Here is a 9,670-nt window from a genome sequence, read left to right on the forward strand (position 1 = left end):
TAAGGTTGGCCTATTCAAGAACAGAAAGACCCAAACTGACCTTTTAGCTGCCAGCTAACCAGTTTACCTACCCACACCCAAGATGTCAAACAAGGACCAATGTTCTCAAACTGTCTGAAGTATTTATTTTCTCATCCCTCTCTCCTCTGTCTTTTATAGATCCTGGTTTTTGTCTTTGACTCTTGGCCACAATCTAATGTCTAGCTTTTTCACACAAGAGAAAATTTGCTTGGATAGTAACTAATTAAATGTCTCTTGAGTTATTATTGGGCACAATAAAGATCTACAATACCCAGGAGTTGTGTGTGCATTACATTCTTACACTTGAAACTGGCCTAGAGGAGTTGGTTGTGCCATCTATAGTAACTCAAGAACAATTATGATGATACACATTAGTGAAGTCCTATCAACTACCTGTCACTCTGCTCAAATTTATGCTTTTGAATTCTGCCAAACAATTTACTTTACTCCCGTAAGAGAATCGTGCCTTCTCTCAAAGGATATCAACAGGCATTGTTGTCTGGTTTCTGAAACGAAAGCAAAATTTACTTTAATTTCAATAAATGGTGAAACACATGTACTGACTGAGCTCAGTAGGGCCGGAGAGCTTCTCCATAGGCAATAAATGCTCTTTCTAGAGACACACAGTTATTTAAGCCAGTATAGAGCCACTATTATTTAAGCCATCAAGGAAAGACTAAAGTTGAATCATGACATTTTGTTTAAGAAATCAAGGAAGTATACAATAAATCTTAATGAGTTTTCCATCTAAAAATGACAACTATTTCTTAAGTACTGGCACAGATTAAATTTTCAGAAAATGTTATTACCCAACACAATTAATTCCCTGGAGATTCCAGATAGTTAAGATTCATGGCACATCATTTCAGAACTAGAAAATAAACCTCAGAAATCACCTAGCTTAACTCTCCCTTTTTACTGATAATGAAACTAAGATCCAGCAGAGTCACAGATCTTATCCAACTGCACACCCAATTGATCTTTCTAAACTTCAGAGCATGTCACATCACGGCCCTATTTAGTTTTGCCCCCTTGTTCACCTAGCTCTTTGTAATCTTGCAATGAAAGGATATTAAAAGCTAAAAAAGCTTAAGGTAGTCCTGAATAACATCAGTTAGGTTAAACAAAATCTATGACTAAGGTCAGGCTGAATCGATAGGCTTAAAGAAGGAAAATTGAAAGCAAGTAAAAAGGAATGGGAAAAAGAAGGAAAGAAAGCTGAAAATAAGACAAATACAGTGTAAAGAGAAGAAAAAAACCCGGAAATCCTCTCCCTCCTAATCAAGAATTCCCCAAGTTTATAATAAAATACACTGAAAGAGGTCATTGTGAGTTACTCTGCTCCCATGGTGATATAATAAACATAGTCGATAGCCTCAATTCAGGTAAACATATTTAAATATAATATACATATACTTTCCACCTCTATGTGTGTCTCCTTACCTCAGTTTCCTTGGGATTTATGTGAAGCTGTATAAGGGGGTGGTGGTGGGGGAAACAGCATTTAATTTCTAAAACTTATTAGAATACTCCTCTCGGAATATATGTTTTATGTAAAGAGTTCAATTTGTGCTCTGTGAATTGAGTGCTGACACATATATCTCACGCTAAGGACAGGATAAGCTCTTATTTTGTGAACATAAAGAGTCTTTATGGTCAGTAGTCTGTACACACCGACAATACGGAAAATGATAAGGTTTTAATTGCTATCATGACTGAGAAACAAGTAATTTCTAAATAATTTGTTACAGTTTACATTTTTAAAGTAAATCATATACCTCAGACTCTCAAAATAAATAAATTACTACTGCCATTTTGGGGAGATTTTGCTTAAGGAAGCTATAGAATTTTTCCTCTGATGAAATCATTTGAGATGCTTTTCCTACATTGTTTTCAAATGTCAAATCATAGTTGGCATGTAATGAACTCTAAATATAAAATGTCAGTTTACCACTCCCAAAGACTGATGCAATTATTTAACTGTAACTTAGAAAATGTACACAGCTGTTTTATACAGAAGAATTCCTAAAAACTGTAGCAAAAATTTTAATAGATTACATAGTTGAAATGGAAAAATTTTTAGTAAATATAAATTAGCTTACTATATATACACATTCACATGTTTGCATATATGCAACATGTTTGCAACAGCAAAAAGAAGCAAGTAAACAAATACACTTCCTGGAAACAACCAAAATGTTCCTTAATAAAGGATGCATTAATTGTACCGTAGTACACTGTTCAATAAAATTTTAATTTAACATTAGCAATAAAAATAATGAGGTAAAGCTATATATACAGATATAGAAACGTCTCAATCACATATTGTTACATGGAGAAAAAACCAAGGTAGTACAGTGCATTGTATATCAAGCTGTATAAATTTTTTAAAGTGTATGTAGGCATATACATGGTATTTCACCTATTCTAAGATGCACACTTTTAAGAAGGTTTAACTGGCAACCTTTTTTCCTTTCCTCACATCTTTTTCTTTATGCTGTTACATATAATATGTAGTTTCCATCTATGTAATTGTATAAAATTATAATCAGTAACAGTTTAGATTTAATAAAATGCATTAGAAGCTTTCCAGGAAAGATACACAATGAACTATGAACAATGATTACCTTGAGTAAAAAAGGCCAGATAAGAGAAGCAGAGGAAGAGCTGTACTTTTCAATTTGATAACTTTATGGTTTTTAAAAAATTATAATCATGTGCATGTTTTACTCGTATAATATGTGTTTATACAATAACACACAATATGTGTTTATATTTTTCTCCTATGTATCTTAGGACTTAAAATTTAGAAGCTAAATTTCCCTCTGAATTTTAGAATTTAACAAGATTACTTCGGCAACGAAGGGGCGGGTCTTTACTCCAAGTATTCACGCTTTGCTGGCTATAAGAGCACAGAGGGGATGCAGGATAAACACCTTTTCGTGTTCTCCTCCTCCCCGTGTCCTCCCCAGACAACTTGCTGCCAAATACAATCATTTTAAATTCCCACCACCCCTTCTCTTTAAGTTCAATTTTGGAGCTTCATTGGACGCCCATAAAATCATTCCTAGTCATTTCCAGGAGCAAGTTGCCATTTCAACCACACCCCTTTCTCTTGTGCCCATCTCTGTACCCCTATCCCTTCATGATGACTAAGGGGTCTCTGCGTGCTTGGCCGCTGTGATGACATACACAACCGAGAAGCCCCTCCAAAGCAAAACGCACAAACGGAGGGGGGGAGAGGGCAGACTGTTAAACACACACAGGGTGGTCAACGTCAAGAAAAGGTGAATGAACAAAGGGCTGAAAGAGACTAGAAGGGAAAGAAACTTCTGGAAAAAAACGACAGAGATGATGACATTTGACTTGGGTCTGAAGAGCTGTCAGGAGAGGACGGGAGAGGGGACTCTCCTAGCAAGAAAGCAGGGAAAGGCTTAGATTGCTTAGAAGAAGTGGCAAATTTAGTGATGAGATTTCGGGGTGTAGGGGAGTGAGGAGGAGCGAGGAGCAGAAGATAAGCCTGAATGGCTAGGCCTTCTGTTTGTCTTACTTTTGAATCCTTAAAAGGGGGAGCGGGGTGTGGAGTCTGTCAGACGTCCAACGAAGAGACTGGGATTCACCAAGGGCAGGAGCTGGCTGCGGGTTGTAGTCGGGTGGGAACTGGACAGCTTGGGGGCATTAGCGGGGAGCTGGGGGGCAGAGGGAGGCAAGTAGGCCGGACCTCAGCGGGGCTGGGAATCCGGCTCTGCGCGGGTCTCCGAGGCGCACTCACCAGCCACTCAGCTCAGCCTGGCGACCCCGAGCGGCCGCGAAGCCCCGGGAGCTGCTCCTGCTTGGTCTCCGCGGCCACCGAGGCTCGGCCGTTGGGAGTCCGAGGCCAGCTCGCTCCCCGGCGCGTAGCGCGGGCTCCGCCGGGCTCTGCTCCCTGCGGGGCGCGGGGCGCTGGGACGCGGTCTTTCCCCACCCCGTGCCGGCCCCCGCGCGCTCGCGGGCCGGGACACTCACCCTACGAGCCTGAGAAGTGAAACACTGTTTAGGGGCCCCGCGGAAGGAGCAGCTGCCTAGAGATGGAATATTTCAGGGGGTGGGGACTTGGGAGGATTCCAAGGTAGGCTCTGAGGGGATTGGTACGGAAATGTGTTGATATATAAAATAGCGTTTTCTATGACCTTTACGTTTTCTGAAGTTACTTCGTGTCTCACCAGAGAACATTAAATGTTTTCTTTTGAATTTGTTTGCTCAGAAACCTATGACTGGTAATATAGAGAGTAGAAGGACGGAAAAAAATGGACTACTTTTCAAAGTTTACAATCCCCCTCCGCCCTTTCCAGTACTTTTTTTTTTTTGCGGTACGCAGGTCTCTCACTGTTGTGGCCTCTCCCGTTGCGGAGCACAGGCTCCGGACGCGCAGGCTCAGCGGCCATGGTTCACGGGCGTAGCCGCTCCGCGGAATGTGGGATCTTCCCAGATCGGGGCACGAAGCGTGTCGCCTGCATTGGCAGGCCGACTCTCAACCCCTGCGCCACCAGGGAAGCCCTCCAGTACATTTCTGCGTTTACCCCTGACGAGGTGTGATGGGTCTCCATTTTAATTAGGTGTTTATATATATATATATATATATATATATATATATATATATATATATATATATATTCTGCGCTACCCAGTAACTCAATTAGTTCTGAAACTCAGATTGTGAACATGCTGTAGTCCTGGGTGTCCTCATTTATAAAATAAAATGCAGGAGATAAGATGATCTCTAAGTTTCCTGTTCCAAAAATCTATAACTCCGTGATGTTTGGTTTCAAGACTCATTGACTGAAAGATGATACTATGGACAGAAATAAAAACATCAAGACAACCCACTGGAAATGTCTAAATGTTGTAGGGAATGTGCAATTAAAGTACACAGATTATCAATATTTGTTGTTATAATTGTCCTAACATAGCCACATGATCTTATTATCAAATAACAATTTAAGTAGCCAGCCATTCAAGTAAAATATATATGAAATATATATAAATATTGAGTAACTACCCACAGTTCATTCTTTGAGCTTTTTTTTATGGCTGAAACAGCATACCTATACCCTGTTTAGTTGTCCATCCTATTTAGTTTGAAAAAAAAAAAACCTGACAATAGAGACCTAAGCAACTAATAAAACAAAGTTCATTAAAGAAAATTAACTCTACCATAAAAGTATTTTAAACATACTCTGAGTAGATTTCCTAATCTTAATTTTACTAACATACAAAACAGAACAAAAAACAAAACAGGTATGTTCACCTTGCAGTGGGTCGAATTGTGTCCCCCTAAAATAAGTCCAAGTCTGTTGTTTCCTGGTACCTGTCTGTGAATGTGACATTATTTGGAAATAGTGTCTTTGCAGGTAAACTTAAGGATCTCAAGGTGAGATCACCCTGGATCTACAGTGGGCCCTTAATCCTATGACTGGTGTCCTTAGAAGAGAAAGAGGAGAGAGATTTCAGACACAGGGAAGGAGGCCATGTGAAGACCCAGACAGAGATTGCAGTTATGCTGCCACAAACCAAGGAACACATGGAGCCAACAAAAGATGGAAGAGGCAAGGAAGGATTCTCCCCTAGAGCCTTTAGAGAGAGTATAGTCCTATCAACAACTTGATTTCACACTTCTAGCTTCCAGAATTGTGAGAGAATAAATTTTTGTTGTTTTAAACCACCAAGTTTTTGATGATTTGTTACATCAGCTCAAGGAAACTAATATCCCTTCTACCAAAAAGGAAACAATTCTAAACTCTATTTGGAATTTGTGTCTTCTAAAATAGTGACTATTCTAAACTATTCCTTCCCGACTATTGCTGTCTTTTCTTTTGTTTCTCTATGTGGTGCTTATTACTTTTAAGCTTTTAAAAAGTATATTATATATATTTAAGAGATACAGAGAGGTATAAAGAATAATACAACTATCCATTTACTCAACATCCAGCTTAAGTTATGAAACAACGTCAAAACATTTAAATCCCCAGTATATCCCTCCCCTTTGGCGTTTTCCATTGTTGCTTAGAGCAAATCATGTTCTTGAATTTGGAGTTGTTTTTCCCAGGTACTTCCTGATGCCATTACTGGATGTATATTTAGCCCTAAGCAATACATTATATTCTTACAGAGTTTAAAACTTTTTTAAAAGTTGTATTGGTCATATGAATTCTTCTGCAACTTTTAATTATTTCATTTCTATTTGTGAGGTTTATCACTGTTGGAATATGTTCCTCAGATTCATTTTCACTTATGTATATTAGTCCACTGTGAAAATAACACAATTTATTTTCTCACAGTTGGACATTTAGGTTTTATCAATTTTTTTTTCTATTCAAACTTTGTCTCTTATACTTAGAGTGTAGGCATAATAGTCCTCTGGATATGTACTTAGTAGGATGTACTGTATTTAACCTTACTTAAATACTGTCAAATTATTTTCCAAAGTGTTTATAATAATTTAGGTTTCCACCAGCAAACACTGCTCCTCATTCACACCAACACTTGATACTGATACACTATGAATTAAAAAATTTTTGTCAGTCTGAAGGGTATGAAGGGAAGCTCATTTTTATATTAAATTGCATTTCCCTGTTTTCCAGTAAGTTAGAGCATTTTTTCATGTGCCTATTAGTTACTTGTGTTTCCTCTTTTGTAAACTGCCCATTTTTCTCTTTTGCCATTTTTTCTATTGAGTTACCTTTTCCTCATTGATTTGTAAGGGTTTTTACATATTATGGATACTGATCCTTTGTTGGCTATGTGTGTTGCCCATACCTTCTCCCACTTTGTGGTTTGTCTTTTTACTTTTTTATGCTGTGTTTTAGTTAAGATATTTTTTCTTTTATATTTTGTGCTTTTACATCTCACTAAGAAATTCCTACCATGAATTCATAAAGATATTCTCTGATATTTTATTCTTTACATGTTTAAGTTTTACCTTTTCACTTTTATATCTTTAATACACACTTGGACTTCTGTTTTTCTTTATGGTATGAAATGGAGAAATCTGCTTTTTTTTTTTTTTTTCATATAGATAAATGATGACATCCTAGCACCATTCATTGAAAAAGTCATCCTTTCCCCAATGATCTGCAGTACTAGCTCTGATCTAAATCAAGTTTTCATGTGTGTACATGTGTGTGATAGTTGTGTATTGCTGCACAACAAATTACCCCAAAACTTAGCAGTTAAAAATAACAAACATTTATTACCTCATAGTTTCTGTGAGTTAGGAATCTGGGAGTGGTCTAGCCGGGTAGTTCTGGCTCAAGGTTCTCACAAGATCAACTTGTTAAGGGGTCAACTGGGGCAGCAGTCATCTCAACGTTCTCCTAGGAGAGGACCCACTTCCAAGCTCACTCATGTGGCTGTTGGCAAGCCTCAGATCCTCACTGGCTGTTGACAGGGGACATCAGTTCCTTGCTACATGAGTCTCTCCATATGTTGCTCACAACGTTTTAGCTTGCTTACCCTCTGAGTGAGAGACTGGAGAAAAAGAAAGTAAGAGAGACATCCCAAGACAAGAATCACAGCCTCTACATAGTCTAACTCAGAAGTGACATCCCATCACTTCTGCCATATTCTATTCCCTAGAAGTGAGTCACTAAATCCATATTCATGGGGAGAGAATAACACAAGAGCATAATTACCAGGGGGTGGGGATCATTGGGGCTATTTTAGAGCTGCTTGCCGCAGTTCCCATTTATTGATCTATACCAGTGCCATTGCCACATTGTCTTACTGTAGATTTATACTGTCTTGGATGGGTAGGTTCCCCTACTTTTTTTCTTTTTTTTTTTGGCCTTGCTGTGCAGTTTGCGGGATCTCAGTTCCCCAACCAGGGATTGAACTGGGGCCACAGCAGTGAAAGTGCCAAATTCTAACCACTAGATCACCAGGGAACTCCCCTCATTTATTCTTCAAATGTGTCTTGTCTATTTGGGGCTCTAAAATTAGAATCTACAATCAGCTTATTCAGTTCATTGAAAAACCCATCAGGATTTTTATTGGAATTGCACTACATTAATGTATTAATTTGTAAATGAATCAGTATTTTATGATATTGAGTCTTCCTACCCATTTACATGGTTTATCTCATATATTCTGGGAAGTTCACCAGAGGGGTTAGAGGAAAAACACAGCTTGGGATGGCTTTTCAATAAAATGTTTCAGACAAATTTCTTTTGTCTGAGCTTCCTATGCAAAAATTCAGTGGTAATGCACAGTGCGTTGAGGGTTAGTGTATTGCCTCAACTCCTTGGTTTAGCAGCTTTAAGGTCTATCTCCATGTCCAAGTTCTGTAGTTGTAGTACATTGAGTTTTGACAAGATATCCCTCAATAAGTTAGCACCAGGTATGCACAAAATTTCTGTTGAAACTCTATACTTCAGTTTGCACAGGAACTCTCTTCTTATAAGAACAGCATCCCTCTTCTTTTGGGGAACTGCTTTGCTCCCCGATTCCAAGCAGGTGGCTCTAATCCAGGCTGTCAATTACTGTGCTCTGACCACAGGAGTAAGCACAGGTCCTAGTCTAGGCCAACAGAGGCTCCTCCCTGGATTTTATCAAAATTGGAATTCAGGGAAGAGGTTCACTCTTTCTCTGGTGAGAGGCTGAGAGCTCCAGGTTTCTAGACTAGAGGAGCAGTTATGTCTGACAAAATGAAGCTGAGATGAAGAAAGAAGCTGAGATAAGAGATGGAGACATCTTGGTGGTGGCCAGGTGCCTGGTGCTAGATGCCTGGTGCGAGATGCCTCCCTGCCCTGCTTCAGTTTGATTGGGTGAGCCAATAAATTCCCATTTTGCCCAACTCCCTGAAACCCAAATTCCTGACATCCATCCATCTTTTTGCTAATTTATATAGACCATCCTATTCACTTAAAAACATTGTCAAATCTCATTCCCCATTCATTTATTAATACAAAGTCCTTTCCTAAATTATGGTTACAGTGATCATGATCATTTAGTCTTTCAACAACAGGAAGTATTTATTGAGAATCTACTATGTGCCCGTCATCAAAGAACACAGTGATGACTAAGTTTTCCAATGAACACAATTAAAATATGTGCCTTAGCAAAATTAACGTAAAACTCACTGTAAGTTATGGACATTTAGATAAGCAGTGAAACCATAACTTAAATCTTGTTTGATCCTCACCAAAATCCTGCAAGGAAGCGCAGAGAAGGTTCAGTAATTACTCCAAGCTTCTACAGCTAATAAACAGTGGAACCAAAACTTGAACCTAGGTTTCTAGAGTTGTTTTAATTATCCTGTGCTGCTTAAAGTGAGAAAATAGTTTTGGATCCTTATAATTTAAAAATCATAACTCCCAATTCTCTTTCCATCAGATTCGTATTTCCTACCACGTTGCAGCCCTGAGGTATGGGTGGTTACTGAACTTCAACAGTTAAACAGAAACAAAATTAGGTCATCAAGCAACAGCGAGAAACGCGCTTTCAAGCTGGCCGGTTTGGATTTTTTTTTTTAACCTCAAGGTGCCCTCCATCATACGCAAGGCACCTTGGGAATTGTAGTCTTGGGTGTTGAGCGCTGTGGCCCGAGGCGCTGACTCACTGGGACCCAATCAGCAGACAGCCAACTTGCCCTCCGCGTAGCAATTGGCTGGAA

The 9,670-nt window shown here is 39.0% G+C and overlaps 1 protein-coding gene across 11 annotated transcripts in view; it reads right to left on the minus strand.

The window, feature by feature from the left end:
• DNAH8 (dynein axonemal heavy chain 8) overlaps positions 1 to 4,036 on the minus strand; it is a 327,201-nt gene extending 323,165 nt beyond the window's left edge. For all 11 annotated transcript variants that reach the window (XR_013830241.1, XM_079934721.1, XM_079934718.1 and 8 more), the window contains exon 1: positions 3,794 to 4,036. The gene's annotated coding sequence lies outside the window, so the exon portion shown is untranslated. The remainder of the gene's footprint in view (positions 1 to 3,793) is intronic.
• Between the last annotated feature and the right edge of the window lie 5,634 nt (positions 4,037 to 9,670).

This window comes from Stenella coeruleoalba, assembly GCF_951394435.1.
Source record: "Stenella coeruleoalba genome assembly, chromosome: 10".
Lineage (NCBI taxonomy): Eukaryota > Metazoa > Chordata > Mammalia > Artiodactyla > Delphinidae > Stenella > Stenella coeruleoalba.